Source organism: Pipra filicauda, unplaced genomic scaffold (assembly GCF_003945595.2).
Source record: "Pipra filicauda isolate LSUMZ 115617 unplaced genomic scaffold, ASM394559v2 scaffold431_size579624_pilon, whole genome shotgun sequence".
Lineage (NCBI taxonomy): Eukaryota > Metazoa > Chordata > Aves > Passeriformes > Pipridae > Pipra > Pipra filicauda.
This window is the reverse complement of record NW_024104567.1, coordinates 221,192-243,690: the sequence shown is the minus strand read 5'-3', so window position 1 is coordinate 243,690 and position 22,499 is coordinate 221,192. Positions and strand designations below refer to the sequence as shown.

The window sequence follows — 22,499 nt, the reverse complement described above, 5'->3', positions numbered from 1 at the left end:
CTGCGTCCACAACACCCGCCTCGCCCGGTTCTCTCCTGGGGCCCCTCGGAAAATTCCCTCCCCCTCCCAAGCGCAGCCTGACCCCCCCAAAATGGCGGCCGGTCCCTCCCCGCCCTCTCCAGACTCCGCACCGCGGCCGGGCCGGCCCGCCAGCCCCCGCCCCGCTCCCGCTGACGTCAAGCACCGCCCGGTACCGCGTCCCTCCCCTCATTGTCAGCGCCCGCACCCGACACCCGAGCCCCGGAGCCCCCCGTGGGCTGCGGCTGCCCAAGCCCGGGCTGGGAGGGAGGGAGGCCCGGCCGCTCCCGCTGCCCAGGTAGGCAGAGGTGGGCGATGAGTGGGCGGGCGGGGGGTGCCGCAGACCGGCGGGGCGGGGAGGAATTTGAGGCATCCGCTTTGTCTTTGACCGCCGCCTTCCCGTCGCTTCCTGGGCGAGCGGGTGGGCGCCTGAGGGCCGGGTCGCCCGCGGAGTGGCGGGGGCGGTGGGGTCTCCCCGCGGGCGACCCGGCCCTCAGGCGCCCGGCGGGGCCTCGGCTCCCGCTCGGAAATGGAGCCGCCGTCGGGCTCCTTCCGACGGGACCGGAACAGCCGCTTTCCTGAGCGGAGAGCGGCTCGGTCCCCGCCCGGGAAGGGCACGGTCCCTCCTGGGCTGCCGCGAGCTGCCCTCTGGGAAGGTCCTTAACCTATAGCTGGGGCTTGGTGGAGTTGAGATTTTGGAGATTTCCAGGCGCTTAACGCGATTTCTGTGGATAACCATTTTTTTTCCTTGCTGCAGCCACATGCTCCCCTTCCTGATGCTTATTTTTCCTGAATTCCCTTTTTTTCTAGCCTGCCTATGCTTATCATATAATTAATAACGTTCTTTTATATATCTGCTTGTCCGACGCTCTGCCTTTGTTAATCACTTCAGTTTTCTTTGCTCTGCCGTCGTGAAGGAATTAATTGATGGAGCGTTGTGAAACTTTTCGTCTTCCTAGAATTTCTCAAATGTACCCCATTTGGCTTTGTCAGGTGTCCCATGTGCCATGTGAAGCCAGCAGCACAGCAGACCTTTGCTGGTTGTCCTTGGTCACTGCACTTTCATTGCAAATCTGCATCTTTTTTCCCTTCTAATGCTACATCTGAAGCCTTTAAACCGATTAAACACAAGTTAAAGTGACCATCCCAACTAATCAGCATGTTCAAGTTAGCTGCAGTGGGATTAGATTTTAATTGATGCATAAATTCTGTTAAAATCCTCCACAAAAATCACGGGAAGGAGTGCTCATTGCTACCCATGTGTATTGGGGTTGTTGCTTATTGAGTCTCTCACTGAAAGCCGCTGGGGTGGGCAAGCCACGCTCTCTGAGTGATACTACAGTGATGACAGTGGAAAGGGGCAAGTATTTTTACAACCCTGGAGTAGTCTCAGGCATTCAGAATTTAGGGAAAAAATGCAGCAACTTACTGCATGCCTACAGTCTCTTAGCAGAGATATGCATCTCCCAGCCTTCAGGACAGTGAGGGGGGACAGTGTTCTTCAGTGTCACAGTTTGTGTGAGTACAGGACCAACAGCTCTGTGCTCTGGTCAGTTTGTGCAGCCAGTGGCCAGCTGGCACATTTTGGCAGGGGCAGCGTGCTTCATGGATGGTTTGCATTTGTGGCACTCGCAGAAGTATAATTCCTCCATTGTTTTGGCTCTTCAGTGGTCAGGATGGCAAAAAATGGTCGGCACTGCCTGCCAGGTTGACTCCCCCACCCTGGGGCTCCAGGAGGCCCGAGGGAGTGATGACTGTGCAGGGAGCCCTGAAGTGCAAGACCCTTCCTGGGCATGGGGCCCCCTCACCAGGATCACACCTGGGCCATCTGGGGCTGCTCAGGGCAGCCAGCCCTCTGTACCACTGCAGGGAGGAGGAGGAGGACATGGAGAGCTGGTTTCTTTTGGAGTTATTGCTGAAAGTCCCTGTGGAAAGAAGTGAATCGGGGTAGAGTGTGGGAGAACAGTGCAATTCAAGAGTAGCCACGTCCCCCCTGTGTCTCCTGAGTAGCACTTCAGCCCCAACTTCCCTTTAATCCTATAAATGGTAAAGTTTCTGCACTCCAGTACAGGGCAGCCTGACCGACTTTGACTTCCTAGGAAGTAGAAATAAGTTACAACAGCGTAACTTTTCGCTAGCCCTCTGGCTTTTTCTGTGTTCTGAAAATCTGGCCCAACTGAGAATAAGTTACTGATTTTCATTATTTAATGTGAGCTAGGAAATACAGGCAAAAATAACTCTTGTTAAAAAAGAGAACTCTCAAATGTAGCTGTTACCAGAAATGATAATGCTTAAAAGCCTGGTATGCCTTGCAATCAAGACCACGTAATTTTGTTTGTTCAAATGGGTTGGTGATTACCTCTTTGAGCGTGACCTTACCAGAGTATTGTACACAGGCACTCTGAGGTTGTACTCATCCTCCATGAAACCTTTCCTTCCCACCACAGGCTGTGGTCTGTGAGGAACCAAAGGCTTCCTTCCTAATGGAAGTTTTTCAAAAAGTGTGGTTGGCATGACTGAGCCAAATGACAAAAAAGAACAATTTTGATACAGTTGTTACACTAAAAAGAAGCAAATAATCTTTTTAGGAGGCCATTAGGATTGGAAGATTCATGCAAGGGTGATGAATTGTAGATGATTCGTAGCAGTAATATGTTTTGTACTGACTAGTGCAGTGCAGGTCATGGGAGCCCTTAAAATATGTTGGAAGAGAGAGCCCTCGTTGTGATGGTTATGGCGTGGTTACTTAGGTTTTTGCAAGTCTAAGGCCCGATGTACAAACTTTTTGCGTTGGGTAATGGTCGGATCCACTCATGTGAAGTAGTAGAAAGCACAAATGTTTTCAAATACTTGATGATAGCTGATGAGCAGGTGTGGCTTGCCAGCACTTCCTGCATTCCCAGTGCCGGTGGTTGGCTTCGTCCTTCTATTCTGTTATTCTCTGCTTTAGATGAGCTGAATCTTTGACAGGCTTTAGTCCTTTAATTTGATGTCCTCTTCTCTCCGTAGTCACCAAAGGTGGGATTAATCTCCCTGTCCAAGCTCAGCTGTTTGCCAGGGTAACAGGGGCTGGCTGCTTGCTCCTAATGGCAACTGTGGCCATTCACTGCACACACTGTGGACAGTCACATCTCTCCAGATTTGAGGGTTTAGAGCTGGTGACAGAATCAGTTTAGTGGAAAACCCACAAACCATTTGCCTTTCATAGTCCAGATTTAGGAGCTTTCATAACCACCCTGACTCTGAGAAGGCACTCCAGGCATGCTATTTCTGTGAAGTCAGTGGGGTTTTGGTTGATTCAGTAGCCTGAAAACCAGTGCTTTTTGAGATGATCAAATATGAAGTGTGACATTGGATGACAGCCATCAGAATATGGCAATTTAGGCTTTAATATTTTTGTGTCTCTGGCATTGTCTTAGGTTTTGGCAGTGATGTTCCTCTGCTAAGGCCCTAATTTTGACAGATAAGGGGTTGTAAGGATCGGCTCAAGCCCTGTGTTCTTTAACCCTTGCCAGGGTGGAGTAAGATATGCAGATGCAACACATAGCCTTACCTAAGTGTGCCCTCAGCATGCACAGAAGTATGAACACCATTCACAGGCAGTTTCTGTTTCCTTCTGTGTAAAACAAAGCTGAGAATATTTCTGTGCTTTCTTAGGGAAGTTGTGCAGTGAATTTAACAGTTGCATTCCTGAACATTTGAATTTCTCGTAGAAACAAAATCCAGAAAGGTGAATGCACTATCAGAGTGACAGGCTGAAAGGAGAGAGGTTTTAATGTTACGCTCAACACTCAGCCTGCTCTGCAGCCTTGGGCCATGAAAGTGGGAGAAGTTATGCACATAGTGGAACCCCTTAGGATTGGCATCAATAACCCCAGGAATGAAATGGATAATTTCTTCGCTTACGAACAAAGTTGCCAAAATACACACTTATAAAGTGTAAGGACACATCAACTGGTAAGTTTGTTTCTGTGTGACAGTGCGAAGATGAGAGTGGCTGCTTGCTGCTGCAACTCTGTCTACTTGCAGGAGAGACAGGGATTTTCACATCCTATCCAGTCATGGATTTGGAAGTGCTACATCAGCGCAGGTGGGCACTGTTGCTGGAGGAAGTGGACTTGCCTTTCCCCTTGTTCTGACCACTTTCTCCTCCAGGGGCCCTTTCTAGCCCTGCTCCAGCTGACACAAACTCCATGCAGCCACGGGGAGCAGTTGATCTGGATGAAAATTAACCATCAGCCTCCCTCTCACCCCTTTAGCCTTGCCTGATTCCCAGCCTGACTACCAGGGTGCTTTACTCTGGTCAAGAAAGGGAAGCATGGGACTAGAAAGGGGCAGGTGCAGTGCAGTGCCACCTGAAAATGACTATGAAACTTAAGTTTGAGGATCTAGTCCGCAGTCTGTGAGGTCAGTTGTGCAGTGATAGCATCCCTTGAACATACTAGGTATTGCTGTCTCTGTTCAGATCTCTGCCACCACCTTGCTTCCATGGTGCTTTCACTTTGGACATCCTGCCTTTGTAAAATTCCTGATTGCACAAAGCGCTGCCCAGGTTTGAGCAGAGGAGTAGAGACACCATGTTTAGAGTACTTCAGTGGAAAAGTTCCTGTATTTATTAAGTCTCAACAATTTTGGCCCTGTTTGTCAAAGCTTCATTGGATTGAGCTAACCTCAAACGTCTTCCTTGCAAAGTAACTTCTGAGCCCTGTTGTCTGGGGTCTGATCAGCTGTATTGAACTTGGGCCAGCAAAGTGCACTGGTCTCATGTGTGTAAATACTTTGTGTGAGCTGGAAACTTCCGTATAGCTGCTTCTCAGCCCACTGCAGCGTAACAGCTGCCATCCTGAGCTGCTCTGGCTGTCCACAACCCAGCCATGCTTGGTGCCAGCCCTTGTCCTCCCTTGCCAGCAGGCACAAGGCAGGCTTGGCTCTGTGGGCAGTTCCCAATTCTCACAGGTGGGCTCCTGGGTGCTCCAGGATGAAGCAGGGGGAAACATGCACTGCCAAGTATGGGCGCTTCTTCACCACCCCTCACTGTCTGCCCTGGTTTGGGAGGAATGTGGTTTTGCCCTTTCAAGTCACAAAGGGGAAAGTGTAAGCTTTAGTGATTTTTAATTAGTACTGATTGGACAAGCCCCTGCATGTAAACATTTATAGTTCTGAATTTACTTAGCTAATTGGTTTTTAAGCCATCGATTAAGTCATAGTTTGACCTACTGTACAGCTGAGGCCGTAGTATCAAGCCTCACTTAGTACTGAATTAACTCATTAACTCGGTGGTTTTGAGGTTTGCAGTTTCAAATTGCAAACTTGATGGTTGGGGGGGTGTTGATATAAATAAGATTTTTTTTGCCACAAACCCCCATGTTACTTGGTTGGATTTGTGATTGTTTGTCTCAGAAATAGCAGGAGAGATTTCATTCAGGCTCCCTGCAAACAGTGTTGTGGCCAAGACCAGGCATGCATCCTTGAGTGTACACTGCACACCTCTGAGAAAACAGAGCAGCAGGAGATGAGAACCGAGACCTTCTTAGCCCTGGTAGGATTCAGCTCTGATGGTTAATATTACAAAACCACTGGAGCTTGGGGCTCATGTGTCAGGCTGTGGCTGTAGGCAGGTGATATGAGAGGGCTGTCTGACCTGTGTCACCACACAGCAGTCCTGCGGGGCAGCCGAGGGAGGAGGGTGCCTTCCGGTGACACACATCACCTCTGCTGCAGGACAGCACCCCTCCCACTCAGAAAGCCAGTGAGCAACAGGTAGCAAGTCATCCCATCTACTCTGAGGGGGCAGGAGCAGGCGACAGCAAGCACACTGCACTGGAAATATAAGTGCCGTGGTAGGAAAAGGTGTAGTGGGAGTGAAAGACAGAGCACGTTGTTGCGTGACATGGTAGGACCTGTGTTTGTACTTCTCATGTATGTGTTGCAGTGTTCTAATTGACCTCTAAAAGTGGTAGCTTCATCGTAAGAAGATGTACCTTTCTACATGACTGATCATGATGAAATAAGCTCAAGCAACTCTTTAATTAACTCAAGAATGTTTTTCTTTACCTTGAATGTTTACTTTTCACATTTTCCTCTGTTGTCACGTGCAATGCAGATGCTTGCAGAAAGCTAGAACAGCTCTGGGCTATGCAGCAAGGGCTCCTGGCAGTGTGGCTCTGCTGCCTGGTGTCGTCAGCCCTGCCACCCTGTGCTGCGTGCTGCACAGCTCCATACAGCTGGGAGTGACAGCTTTTGCTGCAGTGCTGCAGCAAAATCTGTCAGACTTTGTTTTCACATTTATCCTCAAAATTGCCTTAATATAAATTACTTTTATATGCCTTATCTGGGTTTTAAGCTCCAAGACTGCCTTTTGTCTTCCCTGGTGGATTGGTTTGAAAATCGCAGGACACGTTTCCAAAGCTGAAAAGAGGCTGCAGAGGCTCCAAGGTTGCGCTCGCTGATCATCTGATTCCACTGCAGCACTTTCAGCTGCTTGTGCCTTTGAGGTGCCTATGCCTCACGTGGGAGTGCAGTGGGTTACCTTAAAGGGAAAATCTGATGAACTGCTCCAAGAACTTGTTGTTACATGTGCTGTCGTAGTGGAATTTACCAGAATAGAAAGGAGATTCCTGACCTAGGATCTGGAACAGAGCTGCAAAAACATTAATTCCTCAGGTAGCGTGAGATATGTCTGTTTTACTGAAAAACAATAATTCCTGGATGATAGTAAATAACTGCTAGTACTGCATTGTGGTGAGAATTTGAACTTGCAGCAATTGAGAATTCCTAATGAGGCTTCTCACTTTACTGTCTGTATCCCATTCTGCTCTTTGGGATTGTTTTTAGTGCTGTTGAGTGTGATTAATGTCTTTGCATAAAGGTATCCCGTGTGACGTAATAGTTGATGTATCTATTTGAGATTTGGCTGTAGTATATTGTAAACTGTCTGCATATGCTCTGAAATTCTCTGGATGTTGCCTTTTTGCATTGGGCAGAGGATGGCAGCAAGAAGCAGAGTTTAGAGTAGGGCTTTTCCTTTTGTCTGTAACCACTGTCACAGAGGGACTGTGAAAGGGCGAACAAGTATCAGCAGTGCTTTGGTAAAGCCGTGAAATTGTGTTTGAAGGTGACTGCGGGAGCAATGCTATGACCAGCTGTGGAGGTGGGGGGCTCTCTTCCTGCAGTGATGGGAAGATGGGGGGGCTCTCTGGGTGTGTAGTCTCTGCAGAGCTTAGGTAGCAAACAGGCTGCTGGTAGCTGGTGTTTAATAGCTGGGCTGAGCGGCTGGCTTGAGGCAGTGAAACAATAACTGCTAAGTGCAGGAAAATGGCTGTGCCCTGCTGACTGCCTTGATTGCCAGGTGGTACTCCTCAAGCTTAGGTCACCTGCCCCACATTTCCCTTCCTGAGCCCTGTCCTCTGGCTTGCTTTCTCTGCCTGTCTTACAACAGAAACATACTCCCAAGTCCTTACCCACAGATCATCTCCATTCAGTTTTTCCTCTGCTGCCTACTCTTTGAGGGGATTTGCAGAGCAGGATGGGTTTATTTGGTTTTGTTTTTTTTCTCCTTTTTTCTTTTTTTAGTAATCTCTGCCTGTGTGCCTCCGGTGACTGCTGTGACTGCTGCAGCATGTGGCTGAGAGCATTAAGCACAGTCCTTGCTTTTCAGCCTAGCTGTGTGTGACCTGGTGAGGCACACCACCTCTCCTCTGCAAAAGCAAGAATGGTGTCAGCAAAGCATTGATGGCATGGCAGTGACTGAGTGTGGGGCAGATCAAAAGAAAAGGTTGTTCTTTTCTGCCTAGTACTAGTGAGGTGGTGTCTGAAGTGTCATGAAATTGAGGTAGATCTTTCACTAGACCTTTGGATTACCTAAAGCCCCATCCAACTTGACCTTGAACGCTTCCAGGGATGGAACATCTACAGCTTCTTTGGGCAGCTTGTCCCAGGGCCTCACCACCCTCAGAGGGAAGAATTTCTTTCTAATATCTAATCTAAACCTACTCTCTTTTGGTTTGAACCCATTGCCTCATGTCCTGTTACTACAGTCCGTGGTGAAGTCTTTCTCTGTCTTTCTTATAAACCCTCTTCATATATTGAAAGGCCACAATAAGGTCTCCCCAGAGCCTTCTCTTCTCCAGCATGAACAACCCCAACTCTCTGTCTTTCTTCGGACAAGAAATGTTGCAGTCATTGGATCCTTTTTGTGGCCTTGTGTGAACCCACTGTAGTCTTTCTGAGGACTCCAGAACTCCAGATGCAGTGCTTCAGGTGGAGTGTCATGAGAGCAGAGGGGGGAAAACACCTCCCTTGATCTGCTGGCCATTATTTTTTTTGTTGCAGCCAAGGACACAGTTAGCTTTCATGTTGAGTTTTTCATCCACCAGTACCACCAAGTCTGTCTCCGCAGGGCTGCTTTCAATCCATTCATCCCCCAGTCTAGGTTGATTCTGGGGATTGCCCCATTCTAGGTGCAAGAAGTTGCAGCGTGGCAAATTCTGACTGAACGTAAAGTAAAATAATTTTCACCCTGAGACTGGTCTGACAGGCCCCAAGGGTTCTGACATTTCCGACCCTGGAGATTTTCACAACTTGATGCAGTCCTGAACAACCTGCTCCGGCTTTGGACACTAACCTATTTGGAGCAAGAGCTGGACTAGGGTTAACTTCATCCCCTTACTGGCAGCCAAGACGAGACAGAAAATGTGAATTTCCCACTCCTTCCCTCCTTTGTAGAGATGAACAGCGTGGTGGGGAAAGTGCTGTGGTGGGGGAAGTGCTGTGGTCCCAACTCAGCACAGCCATGCCAGTCCTTCCTATGAAACATCCTTCCTTCCTTCAGTCCAGGGAGTACAGGGGGAAAAAAGACACATAAATAACAATGTCAGGGAGCAAGGTTAGACAGCCATGCCCTGAAAAAGTGCTGGAGGTGATCCTCTGCTGCCATTTGTGCCTTATGCTCTATTTCTCATTCTCCACTTCTTAAACATGCTATAACAAAAGTATATGCCCTCTTGGCTCCAATCTTCATTTAGGATGAGATTCAGATAAATTAATACTTGACATTGAGGCTGCAGATTTCCTCATTAGCATCTTGTGTAATGCTTGCAGGAATACGTGTGCTTTAAGAGCAATAGAATTTGTCCCTGTTGTCCATTACATACAGTGGACTTAAAAAAAGTGCAGGCTGCCCTGTAGAACTGCCTTTCTTGTTAATACAGGGTATTTCAAGATTGTTGGTTTTCTAGCAGCATGAAATGGAAAATTTGGAACCAAGTTTTCCCTTGATAGCCATGATGAGTTGGATGGCATCTTTAACTCTTTCGTGCTCTATGGACAAGAGGCTGGTGGGAGATGGATGAACTTTGAATTTGGTAATGTTACTCACCCTTGTCTGTGGGAGAAGTATGACTCAGGACCTTCCTGATGGAAATCCTATCCAACACTTCTGACTTGAAACAGCTTCTTAGCTGCTTACTGAAGGAGGCAAATGGATGCTGAGGGTGATCTCTCTGGGAAGTTATGGCTCTTCTACTGTGTCGGTGCCCTCCTAGTCAAAGGAGACACTTTATACAAGCAAATGGGGAATTGCTCTGGCCCATTTTTGGGAAGAGGGAGCAGAGGCCAGGTATCCCTCTGCTGTCTCTTTCTGCATTAAGGAAAATCCTAACAGCTCTTGCCCAGAGCAGGGTCTGTAGCTCAGGGCATGCAGCTGGTCTCTGCCTGCCAGGGCAATGAGATGCCCTCACCTTTTTGCCCTGTTTGCCCCAGTCCTGGCACAATGCTCTGCGTGTGAATTGTCTGTTGTCCTGTTGAGACACTAAGCCTGTAAGTGAACATATTTCATCCATAAATTCATCAAGGGTTTTGAGTGGGCAGTTTTCAGTGGCACAGCTGCCAAGTGTGCACCATCCTGGCAGCTTGTCTTGGAGTCTCCCTGTTGTCCATGGAGCATTAATTTTGAGGTTTAATGTGTCCTCATAGCTACAAGCATGCTCTCACAAAGGCAGTGTTGTTCCTTAGAAGATCCAGGCTGTGATCTGTTTGTCAGTGTTATTTTAGTTATTTTTTGTTACCTGACGATATTTTCAGCAATAAATTGAACACAAAGACTGCTGTTAGGATCTTCCAATCCACCCAGCTGTCTTCAATGAGTAAATCACATTTGAAAGAGTGGCATAAATTCCTGAATACTTCCTTTCATTTGATTTCACACTTGCCAGTGAACAAAAGAGCTGCAGGTTGGGAGCTCAGAAGGAAAAAAAATGCCACTTGTTATAAAGGAGTCCAAAATCACAGTTAATATTTGTGGTACAGCCAGGGGACAGGGTTAACAACAATTTGTGTTGGGGTGCCATGAAGGATCTGGAGATTACTTGCAGTGTGTTCGTTAGCGAGCCTTCATTTATCTGTACAAGTGGTTGTAAGACGCTCTACCTGAGGTCCACCTGGGTCACATGACTGGGGAGAAATCACACAGGCTTTGGCTGTGCTGCCTGTGAGTCAGTGCATGCAGTGGGTGGGTACCCCGCTAACAGCAGGGCGTCCCGCTGGAGCATCGTGCCTCATCTTGCCTACATACTGTCCTGGACGCTTGCTCCACTCAACTGCTGCTCCTGCAGAGCTCTGGAAGAGACACAGAGCTGGCAATAGCGCCTTGGTTGGGTAACAGCACCCAATGTCTTGGTTTAGAGTGTGTAGATTTCATGAATTGCAAAAGGAGCAGATAGGAGACAGTCTCCTCCCTGGCCAAGAAAGGTTTGCCTGGAGCTAGAAGTGATGCTGTTGGTATAACCCAAGCTGGCCACCCTTTATGCCAGAGGCATTTCAAATGGCTGACCAGTTCCTCCGGGCCTCTTCACGGGGTGTTAATCCCTGCCGTTCCCCAGGCAGCTGAACTGAGGTATGCTGCTAGTCTCTCCCCCATCTTTAACAAATGCTTGTCCAAAAGCTGTAGAGTGGCACAGCTGCAGTGGGCTCCAGCGTATGCTTGAGCTACTGCAGTGCTGCTGCTGCTGCCAGCGTGCCTGCAGACTGGGCACTGCAGCTCCTCTAACACGCAGTTCAACTCTAAACTCTGGTTTGCTCTAGGAACAGCAGCAGTGGCACCTGTAACCTGAATCAAATTCCCCGTATTCCTCAGGGACCTTTCCACAAGTCTGAATTCATATTAATTGCAGCCTTCATTCAGCCCCAAGCATTTTGGCTGCAAGTACAGCACAGGCCAGGCTGCTGAGCATGCCTGCAGAAGCACTGCTGTCCATCCATCCATCCAACAGTAGGGTCCTGAAACAATCCCAGCAAATTCATCTCCTGCATCTGCACTAAGCACAGCAAGTGGTGGATTTGTGCAGGGAGGCTGTGTTGTGTTAGCCAGGCCAGGGCAGCTTCTTGCAGATGAGTCAAGGGAAGAGCAGCATACCCTGAAGAGGGATCCCCCCAGCAAGAGCAACTCTACAGAGACTTGGGGTAAAACTTTTACTGATTTGGGAGATTTCTGATGATCATGTTTCTTTCTAGTGGCAGGGCTGTTCTGTTCAACGTGTGGATAGCAATGATAATGGTTTATAAAGTGGACCTACAAGAGAGCAGTTAAAACTGGTCTTATCTTGAATACTGAATTTTGTCAGGGTAATCAGTCCTAGAAGTCTCCTGAGAATTACTGAGTTAAAGGGCTCTTAGTAAGGATTAATGAAAAAATTAAATTTAGACTGAAATATGAATGATCATTTTTAATTTGGGTCACATTTTATTTCCTTGTGCTACTGTGCCATTAGTCTGAGGGCCTGTCCAGTGCCTGCTGAGCCTGCTCAGAGCGAGTTTCTGCGTGAAAAGAGCAGAAGGAAGCGCAGGGCAAAATGTGCAGAGAGGACAGGGCACGTTTTCTGAAATAGAGCTATAAGTTGCCTGTTCCCAAAAGATATTTCCTGCTAGCGCTAAGGAGTGGGGGCAATCCTGAGCCAGGGATCACCGTCATCAATGCTGCTTTGTTTGTACAGTTCTTGGCATGGCTTGGCCTGGACCTTCGCAGACATCTCCTGGGGATGGATCAGGATTTAGCAAGGTCTGTCATGTTTGGAGGCAAAGCAAGTTTAAAAGGGCAGGAGGGCTTGATCCATACCAGTTGACCTGGGCACGGAGGACAGACCTAAGCTAGTCTCGTGTACTGATACAGGTGTACCCTGAATCCTCTCTTTGGTCTGTGATGACAGTGCAGTCTCCAAGGGGCCATTGATACACATGACCTTAGGCAGCAAACTGGGATCAGGTGAAAGATTACGTGATGGTGCTGCCTACTTTCTTTTTTTTATCTGTGGAGGGTGCCTGTACATTTTTATATTGAATACACAGCTCTAGCAGCTACATTTTGGGGATGCCGGTACCATCCAAGGAGATGGAGTGTTCAAGCAGAGAGCTAAGCCAGGTTCTTTCCTCAAACCGTACAGCAATAGGTCTGGGTGGGACATTGAGGTCAGGCAGCTGGATTTCCCAGCATAGGAGAGCTGGGAGGGATGCCAAAGGCCTGCCCTGCTCACCTTTGGTTTTTCAGCAGCTGTTTTGGTACCTGTGATGGTGGGGCACTGCAGATGTGCTGGGTACTTGATGCTGAGGTTGTGCTCCATCCTGCAGGTAGCTGAGCCCGCCATACAGGTGGGGTATGAGTGGGACATGGGAGTGAGCCAGCAAGGAGCAGAACAGGCAGCTTGTGAGGAGATCTGTGTCTCTGAGTCCCTGTGACACTGTAATTGCATCTTCAGTGCAGCACAGAGCTGCCTGCTACTATGACTGATTCCTGGATAACACATTAGTGGCTTGGTGGTCCCTTTATGTGGTCATGTACAAACCTGTAGCCAAGCCCTGAAGACAGTATTGTGCCACCAAGATCCTCAGGGAAAAAAAATTACTTCACTTACTGTGTGTAAAGCTCTTCTCTTAATATGTCCAGAGCATGACTTGCCTTTTTTGCACAAGATGGCCTTGTAGGTAGGTGGAAGAACACTTACCTCTGCTTTCTGCTGTGAGTCCACCCATTCTCTGTTTAGGTGCTTCCCTTGCCATCAAGGGACAGTTTTAGGGAGTCCTGGGATTTCTGGCTCATCATAATTCCTCTAGACATGTGTTTCCCTACTATGCTTATGGGAATCCACATGGAATGTGCTATCAAAAGCATCAATAAAGTCAAGATTCCTTACGTCTTCTGCTTCTTCATCTTTTGAGTGTGATTCTTACTCAGCTTTAAGAAGTGTTAAGGTAATTACCAGCGCAACCATGAATTTGAATGTTCTATTTCTTTCTCTGTTTTCACAAAATAAGATCTTCATACTTCAGACTCTACGTTTGGCTTGGTTTTAGAGGTGAGAACCTCCCTGAACTGGGATCAGTCTTCTTTATCAGAGTTTAGCCTACTTAGGACTATATGTTGCTCTTGACAATGAGCAGTCTTGTTCATTGATGCTGGCACAAAACACCTACTTAAAAAATGAGATGCAAATTAGATTGTTAAATAATCTGTTGACAGCTCTGTCTTGAGTTGTGACATGAGATCAGAACATTCCTTCAGTGAAATTGCATGTTACTGCCTCCTTGCAGGGCCTCCACCTCCAGGCAATTGTGGAGCCAAAGTGCTTCTGAAGCAGCGGATGCTGAGCAGCGCGGAAGCAAGTACAGAGCTGCCTATGTCCAGCCCACAGCGCCCGTCTGAACAGCCTAACCATGCAGTCTTCTTGGGGTTTAAAATACCGAAGATAGGAGTAGGTCGCCTCAGTCACCTTGTGTGTCAGCTTCAGGATTAGAGGATTTGTCAGCAGACCTGGATGATGGGTTTGCTTCGGCTTCACCTTGTAGCTCTGCCACCTCTGGGAGTGTGCTGGGGGCTGACTTGTGGGTGAGATGAACCCATTCTTTACTCTCACTGTTAAGCTGTGCTTTAGAGCAATGTGGCATCCAAGGTTTTTACATCTTGTCGAAGTCATAAAACAAAGCATAGCTGCTGCTTTGCCTGGCCTTCCAGAGAGGGCAAAGGCCTGTCCATGAAGAGCCACTATCCGTGATTTCTTTCTACCATAATTCTGGTTTCACCCAGCTCCTGACCCAAGTCTTAGCAGGACAGATCTTCAAGCTGGGCTTGTCTTTCCTACCCAAGGCCATTGCGTTTGTCCTGGATCAGACCACAAGCGTATCTAGCCCAGTATTTTTGCAGTGGCCAAGAACAGGGCCCTAGGAAAGGGAGTTGAAACAGGGCAAACCCGTGGTAAGTAGTTTCTGTGTGCTGTCTCAGCACCCATGGAAACTTTTAGTATCTACAGCATCCTGTGGCAGAGTCCAACAGCCTATCTGCATGTCATGAGGAGCATCTCTCCATGTTTGTTGTGACTGCACAGAGAGACAAATTGATCATATCCGTCTTCTCCTGATTACTCATAATCTTATAGAACTGTCACATTCCTTCTGAGTCAGTTAATTTTCTAGGTTAAATAGTTCTTGTTTGTCAGGGTTTTCCTCTTCAGAAATCATACTTATGACTAGCTTTGTTGTATATCTGTTCTAGCTGGCAGCAGAGGCTGAGGTGGCACTGGAATTGCAAACAGCCTTGGAGATGCTGACACGCCATGGGTTGATACAGTGGGAAATTAATGTTCTCTTCTTTTTGTGTTGCACTTCTTTACTAGGATCTCATAGTGTTAGCCATCATTTTTGACCACTGTGGAGCAATGAGCTGATAATTTCCTGAATGGTTGTGGTAAGGTGAAAGCTTGTTATTTTACTTGTAAAGTTAGGGTACTTTTTCCATGTCTGTAACTTAATGCCAATCTACACTGAACATCATCTGTCATTTCCCTCATTAGACTTGGAAGGTCCTTCCGTAGATCTTCAGAGTTATCCTTTGCCTCTATGACCCTAAGCTCAGAGTGTCCTCAGCTGCTTTCACTAATGCGGTAGAGAAACATGTGGATGCAGGGTGGCAGCGAGGGCAGGTCCCACATTGCCGGTGTCATGTGCAGGCACTAGCTTCTTCAGGAAGGTGTGAGTTCAAAGTCAAGTGAAAATCTAGGAAGTTTCTGGTGGTAAACCCATTTCTCCTGAAGTGCTTATGTAGGTAGGAGCTAATAAGAGCTCTGTCACTGTTTTCCTTAAGTAAGAAATGCACCTGGCAGCTATGGGCAGTTGGAAGTCTCACTGATGGAGAAATAGTGCCGCCTTCTGCCTCTGCCTTCCTTGTTTCTATGTTGCTCACTTTCACCCTTGTTCATACTTTGTACTCCTTTGTGTTGGGACAAACATTTTTCTGTCCACTATTTCTTACCTTAGGGAGGTTAGTTTTAGCCCAGAGAAGTCCTGTACGAATGTGTGGGATAGGAGTGTGTGAGTGTGCATAGCACAAGGGAATATGCAGCTGGGAGTGAGAAGGCATCAGATCCAGCTCAGCAACACTCCAGAGCTGCAGTCAGGACAGTTTGGGACATCCCTGAATAAGTGGCAACAGATGTAGTACTTGTTTAAGTGGCTGAAGCAGAGCAAAGCACAAGAATCCAAATTGCAACACAAGCAAGTAAACTTGTGTTTTCATCAGAGCATGGACCTCAGCAAAGATAGCTTATAAACCTTGTGGCAAATGGGCAGCATAAGAAAGAGGACCTGGGAGAATCTTTGAACAAGTACTATCAAAGAATAGACTTTCTCAAAAAACCTGAAGAGTGGCAGCTTCCTTCTGGAGCATTATTGTATATCTGAGGGCCAGAAAGCCATTGCTGGGGCAACAGATTTATTTCAGTGGGATGTCCAAAACAGTGTTAAAAATAGGCCATGGAAAGAGCTGTGCAGGAGTGCATCAAGAGACCAGTCAGGGCTGCTGGGGAAGCCCAGCAGGGATGGGTTGGGGCTCAGTGTGATGCCCTGTAGCCTTTTTTGTCTGAATCACATGTGCCTCTGCAGCTTTCAGAGTTGCTCCCTGGCAGCAGCAGGCAGCCTGGGCCCCTGCTCTTCAGGATGATTAGCAGAGCTGCTGCTTTCTTCTGAAATGCGCTTAAACTGTGAGGACAGCAGCCTTGCTGGGCCGAGAGAAAATACAACTGGGACATGGAGTACACACTCTCACGTTGGACACCATTGCTGGGACTGTGTGAGTGGGGATGAGAGGTACATCCCATTGTTTGCACTGTTGAACAGCACACTGGGAGATGTTAGGTGATTGTTGTCTGTTTACTCTCCCCACATGGCTTTGCCCTGCAGCCACAGTGCTGCCTTGGTGCAGGTGTGTTGTATAGCTTCTTTGGGGCCTGTATGCTTCCTTTTTCCAAAATTCAGCTCTGTCCCAGCTTTTGACATCCACTGAAAGTTTGCTGAATTGCATTTCTGTGCCTAGGCTGAGCAGGCACCCACACACAGACTGGTTGCCCGCCTGTCCTTTGATTTCTGTCCAAGGCAGAAAGCAGATGGATTGGGAGCTGCAGCAGTCCGGGACTGACAGTAGCTATGGCAACTCCTCATGCTGTTCCTGTGTGTGTAAGGGAGCTGAAAAGCTTTTCTTTTACTACTTACAAACTTCATTGATTGAGTTCTTCCAGGAAGAAAGTCACAAGGGTAACCAGTTGTCTGTGCTATTGAATTGATGAGCTTATTTTTTTGAGAGGACTTTTAGAGCAATCTCCATTTTCTGCAGTTTGTAGGGATCCACGTGGAAACCTCTGAACGCCTGAGCCAAGATTTTTGCCAGAAAAGCTCACAGCAATCAAAGGAGTGTTCCTGCAAAGAAGCTGACTTGGATGTCCTTCTAGTACTCTGTTAGGAGAGTGGAATGTGCCCTGTATCAGATGGGGTGCAGAGAAACACACAATACTCTGTAATTTTCATGCCCACAGGGATCTATTTGTTGCCATGTGGCTCTTGGATATAGCGTTAGGAAGAATGTGAAGGTTAGAACTGCCTATGCCTAATGAGCAAAATGATTCGGAGATGGTTATGAGTACTTGAAGTTAATCTTATTAGATGTATTCTACCAGGAAGGCCTTTCCCAGCTCTGTAAGTGTTGCTGGATGATAAATTGTGTGGGTTTATGCTTTTGGGTATGTAGCCCATTTGCAGTGTGGCACTTGGCAGATGTGCAGTGTTAGTCCTGTTTTCACCTGGACAGGTGTTTGGGATGGGACAATACAAGAGCCCAAGAAGATAATAAGAGCTCTATGGATGAGAGCAGTGGCTGGAAATGGGCTCCCAGGAAGGAGGATAGGGACAGGGAAGTGTGCAACGATGCAGGTCAGAGAATTCTCCCAACCTCTAAGTTTTGTCTCAAAGGACTTGCTGAACTAGGATGGGGGTCCCTTTTCCTGTATCTGTGACCTTGAGGGATTTTTCTTTCATGAATTTCTCTAGTTGCTGCTTTATGAACCCACGAGGACTTCTAGCTTCCACAGCATTGTGCAGCAAGGATTTCCCCAGCATAACACCACGTGCAAGCAGAATTAGGATGCTGAACAAAGTGAGCCCAACCGGAGACAAGCAGAAGGTAATAGGATGAGATGAGGAGTGAAAACAACAGCAGGAACTGGGACTAATAGTACTGGCCCAGCCTTCAGCACAAGCATGAGAGAAGAGAGTAGAGGGAACAGAGTTGTGCTCAAAGGGTAAGATTTGTAGTGGCCAGATGAAGAGGTTAGAAGAGCAAATTCAGGAATCAAGCTTATTAAAGTGACAGTGTGGAAGATAAGTCTGAGAAGAGCTTTTACTATATGCTAAATATCTGCAGATAGTGGAAGCTTGAGAATCAGAGAAGATGCAGGAGAAAAGAAAAGGAACTGGAGGAGAGAAGAAAGGGCACTGTAGGTCTGACTGAGGTGCCTGTCTCCTCAGCATCTTACCTGCACCAGTGGCCAAAACCAGATGTTGGGGAGGAACATGAGAATAGTGAATATGATTTTCCCCACTGTCCACTTCCAGGGACTTCTTGAGTCATAGGACTTGGTGTTCTTCACATTCAATAATCTTTGAAATATTCTTTCATTAATTTTCTAACAATTTTCTGGATCTTGCTTGCTCTGATCTCCTCTGAATCTTTTCAGTTAGTCTGAAGCTCTTGTAAAGTTTGGATCCTGGGGCTTTTAGCCAGCCCGTGGGTGGCTTAGCTCTAGGAGGTGCTTTCATGCTAGCACATGTTATGGGGGTGAAATGATGGTGACAGCCATGGTCCCTGAAGCCTTTGCAATGCTGATCTTGATGGGAGGGAGGGATGGAGGGTGAAGGAGGTGGGAGACCTCCGTGTCCAGTAAATATTACAAAGGCACCACTGAGCTGGGGCTGCTTTTCCCATGCTGTCTGCTGGATGCTGCCAAGTTTGCTGGAGAGATGCCTGCATAGTGTTTGTGAAATCAAATGTGACAGTAAAATGTGCTTCTGAGGACAGTACAAGTGGCAGGATGGGAAGACAAAAAACATCTTTCTCGGCTTTGATTCCAGTGCAGGATGGGGCATTTTAGTTGGAAGAGCATGAAGAAGGCAGGAAGGTAATTCTTGAGGCCTGTGATTTTGATGAGGTCCCCAGCTGTCCCACCAACTCTTTTTCTTGCCTACAATATGTAAAAATGCGTTGCTGAATTCAAATATAAGCTTGTCAAAATAGGTAACTTGTCTGCTGCAGGTACAAGGCATTTTAGATACCTGGCACATAGGAGTAGCGTGCTGAGGGGCTTTGAAATCAGTTTCTGAACAAGAGCTCTGGAGTATGGATAACATCCTCCTTGCCATCGGGCTCCCAGGGCAAGGTTGCCACTAGCTGCAGGGCTTTGTTTGGCACTTGTGCAGGTTAACACTGTTGTGTATTGCTGGAAGGAAGATGCTGCACCTGGTCACCAAATGCTCAGACCTGGTCTCAGTGAGCCCTTCCAGTGTGAGGCAAGCAGTGAGTTCAAGAGGGAGCCAGAGGAAAGCAGCTTTAATAGGGGAAAACAAAATCTCTGCTGTGCACAGTAAAGCAACAGCAACTGCTCAAACCCCAGTGCTGCTCAAAGCATCTGCTGTGAGCAACCAGATCTGCCTTTATGCTCTGCTGCTTTTGCATTGGCCCTGCCAACTCCGTGTAGAGAAATTCCTTTTACTTTGCCAGGAGAAGAACAGCACTGAGGAGTTTGCTGGGTGATTGTGTGTTGACATAGGGTCAGTGTGACTCAGGGATGTGCCAGATCCTCTTCTGCATCTGCAGAGCCTGCTGCAGTGTCTCACACTTGCTGTGGATGCTGTTTGGTGTCTTCATTTGAGTCTTCTTGAAGGTTGTGGTTGCTGTGGTTATTTTTGGCTGCTGTCTCATTATTTCACGTGTCTCTAGTCTAGCATTGTATTAGTCAATATTCAAACCAGTTCCAGATTGCTGAGCTTTTTCTGACTTTGAGAATTTCCTCTCCCATTAGATGCAGACATTTCTGAGACAGTTCATCCCTCAAAATAAACGCATCCCAAAAAGTCTCTCGGCGTTCTGCCTTTGTGTTCAGGGGCTCCCTGTCCCCATCCTGTGTGAGCAAACACTTTGTCTTCCTCCTCAGCTGCCCCAGGAGGTGGGATGCAGAGTTGATGTCACATAGTGGACTCTGGCTGTTATTTAGTCTGTCTTGTTTTATACCCTTTTTCTTTTCTTGAATGTTTTTCTCCTGTTCCCATGACTATGTATCATTGTGTGAGGTCAAGAACCACGTGCTGGAAAGAGCTCACAAAAGGCAAAATCAAATTAAGAAAAACTTTCCTTCCTTCTCTCTTTAATTGACTGAAGGCTCTGGCCACAGTATTGCCTTTCCTGCAATTTGTAACGCCCATGTCCTTTTTCTATATAAACAGCAGAGAAATTTTACTTTACAAATGAAGAATGACATGCTGGACTCCTCCCAGCACATTCCACCCTAGGGCAGGGAAGAAAAGTCCCACTGATGCTCGCACCACGTTGAGCTGTGATAGAAGCATGATTCGTCAGCGCGTTACCTCACGTGAGCGTGGCATGTTCACTCCCCCTTGCCTATGTATGCAGCACCAGAAACCCTTTAAATAAAACTGCAGGTGTATGTGCACATGGGGGAGAATCCAACAAACACACCTAACCTATTCTTCAGGTGGAAGACTATGTGTTAGAACAGGAGCATAGTTTCACCAGTTCCTCCCTAACTGCTCAGGGGAAACCCCTTGCTACCCCAGGTTTTGCTGATGTACATCCCCAGAGCTGTCCTCATGCCTGAAGTGACTGTCAGCTGCCTAATGCAATTTGAATCCATAGTTTGGAGACCTGCATTGCCTAAGGCTCCCTTTCCCCAGATGTGTGCAAACACTCCCAGCATTGTGCTCAGTGCAAAAATACAGTTCCCATGGGTATTCTGAATAATAATTTAACAGAAAATAGAACAGGGAGAATCTAAGTTCACCCCACCATTTGGGGAAGTGGAGGGAGTAGTACCATCCGTAAGAGCATGGAAAATAGCCCCTCTCTGCTCCTCACCTGAAACTGGACCACCTGGGAGCTGAGAAATACAAACCTCAGCCTGTGGTGTTTCACAATGCAGGGAATCCCAAGGACTCCAACTCTAATGGGACAAATTGCTTTTCTATTCTCTGATTATAGCTGTACTTGAATCTGTTGATTTTTCTATTGCTTATGATGAGTGCTGCTTTCCAGAATCTATGGGAAACCCTGACAACTTCAAGAGCAAACAAAGAAACTAATAAAAAGAGTCTGCAGGCCAAGGTATTAATAATACTCATTTATCTTTATGATTGGGTAAGGCTGAAATACATATACTGTGACTCTTAAGAGGACAGGTGCTATGGCAGACCAGCAGCACTGTCAGTGGGAGCTCAGGCTCGCCCAGCCACAGTGCGGGATGTTGCATTGTCAGAATAAAAGCACAGCAAAAAGGTTAAAAACCCCAAAGATTAAGTGCAAAATGCGCTCGGGAGAGATATACAAGTGTCCTAGTATAGACATATGTGGCAGCTGGCCATGTTTTTATCTTGGCATAGCAGAGAGCACAGTAGGAGTGGGTGCCAACAGTTATTCCCACATGAGCGTGTTGGGGACATCCTGAAACCAAGAGCTGTGGGTGCTCATGGGACTCTTACCAACAATCAAACCAGAGCAAGGAAGACAATGTGTAGGGTAAGATGCTTCTGTGCCTCTGCAGAGGAACAGCATCACAGTCCTAAGGAGCTCTGGCATAGATGATCTATGCAGATCTCATGTAGCAGTCATTTAATTGCTGCTGCACAACCAGCACTGCACACCTGCTCAGCACACCAGCACTGTGCACTGATGCCGCACACCTACACAGCATACCAGTGCTGCATACCAGCCCTGTGTGGCTCTGCCTCCATCACACTCTTGACTGTCCTGGGGAGGAGACTGCTCTCACTTCCCAGCTGGTAGCTGATGCCAGGTTAACCATTAACTCCCAGCTCCTAGGCCTGCTTTGTTTTCAGGGCACTGCGAAGCTGCTCACCGTGGCCTTTTCTGTGCCGCTCTGGTGATGTTTCTCGTGGGGTTCTGCTGGGGTCTGAGCATCCTTAGATGATGCTTATCTCCCATTTCATGAAGTGTTTAGCTAACACAAATGTTTCTAGCTGGAGGTTTTTTGCCTCCATGCATAGCTGTGAACTGACTATGTATGTTTTGTGCAGGCAAGATAAAGTGGTTCCAGGGGAAGATTATATCCAATGATGCTGCTAAAGAAACATTTTCATAAAACTGTAGATAATGATGAGCAAAACTGAGTTCCTTCAGTGTCTCCATGTGTGTCTACTGCTCCAGCTCATGGCCATCTCAGTGGCCTTTTCTGGACTCAGCCCAGTACATCCATGTCTTTGTTGTACCAGGCAGTCCCAAATCAGACACAACACTCTAGAGGTGGCCTCACAAGAACCAAACAGAGAGGATCACTTCGACCTGGCTGTATGTGTGCTGACACAGCCCAGTCTGTGGTTAGCCTTCTTAGCCAGAAGAACACACTGTTGACCTCTGTTCAGCTCCTCAGTGTCCAGGACTCCCCAGATCCCTTTCTGTGAAGCGGATTGCTAGCCATAATCCCTAGCCTGTCCTGGTGCCACAGGGACTGGCCTTGGACTGCATTTTGCTGAGGTGGCTGTCCATCCCTTTCTTCTGCCTGTCAAGGTCCCTCTGAATAGCAGCCCTGCCCTCTAGCATATCAGTCATGCTCCCCTTCACTTCCTGGTCTAATATCATCCACAAACTTGATGAGAACATGCTCCATCCCGTCATCTCTGTCATTAATAAAGATGCGGAACTTCATCAGCCCCTGAGGGACATCTCTAGTAATTCATTCATACAGTTAATTGTTGAGTTCAATTATCTGCATAATTTGAAAATTTGAGTGTTTCCTCCTAAATCAGGTTCTCTGCTGAGCAGCCTCTGACATACACAGAAATCAATAACTTAGTCCCAACATCCCTCTCCTCCTCCTTATGACCCATGAGCTGTGACGACATAGCCAGAGGGTCTAAATCCTGACCCA

General features: G+C 47.4%; 1 protein-coding gene across 2 annotated transcripts in view; it reads left to right on the top strand.

Moving 5' to 3' along the window:
• The first annotated feature begins 194 nt into the window (after window positions 1-194).
• Window positions 195-22,499, top strand: part of LUZP1 (leucine zipper protein 1) — a 38,500-nt gene continuing 16,195 nt past the window's right edge. The window contains exon 1 of one of the 2 annotated variants that reach the window (XM_027713627.2): window positions 195-316. The gene's annotated coding sequence lies outside the window, so the exon portion shown is untranslated. Of the gene's footprint in view, window positions 317-6,511; window positions 6,682-22,499 lie in introns of those variants that run through there. The other variant, XM_027713628.2, reaches the window with a different exon arrangement.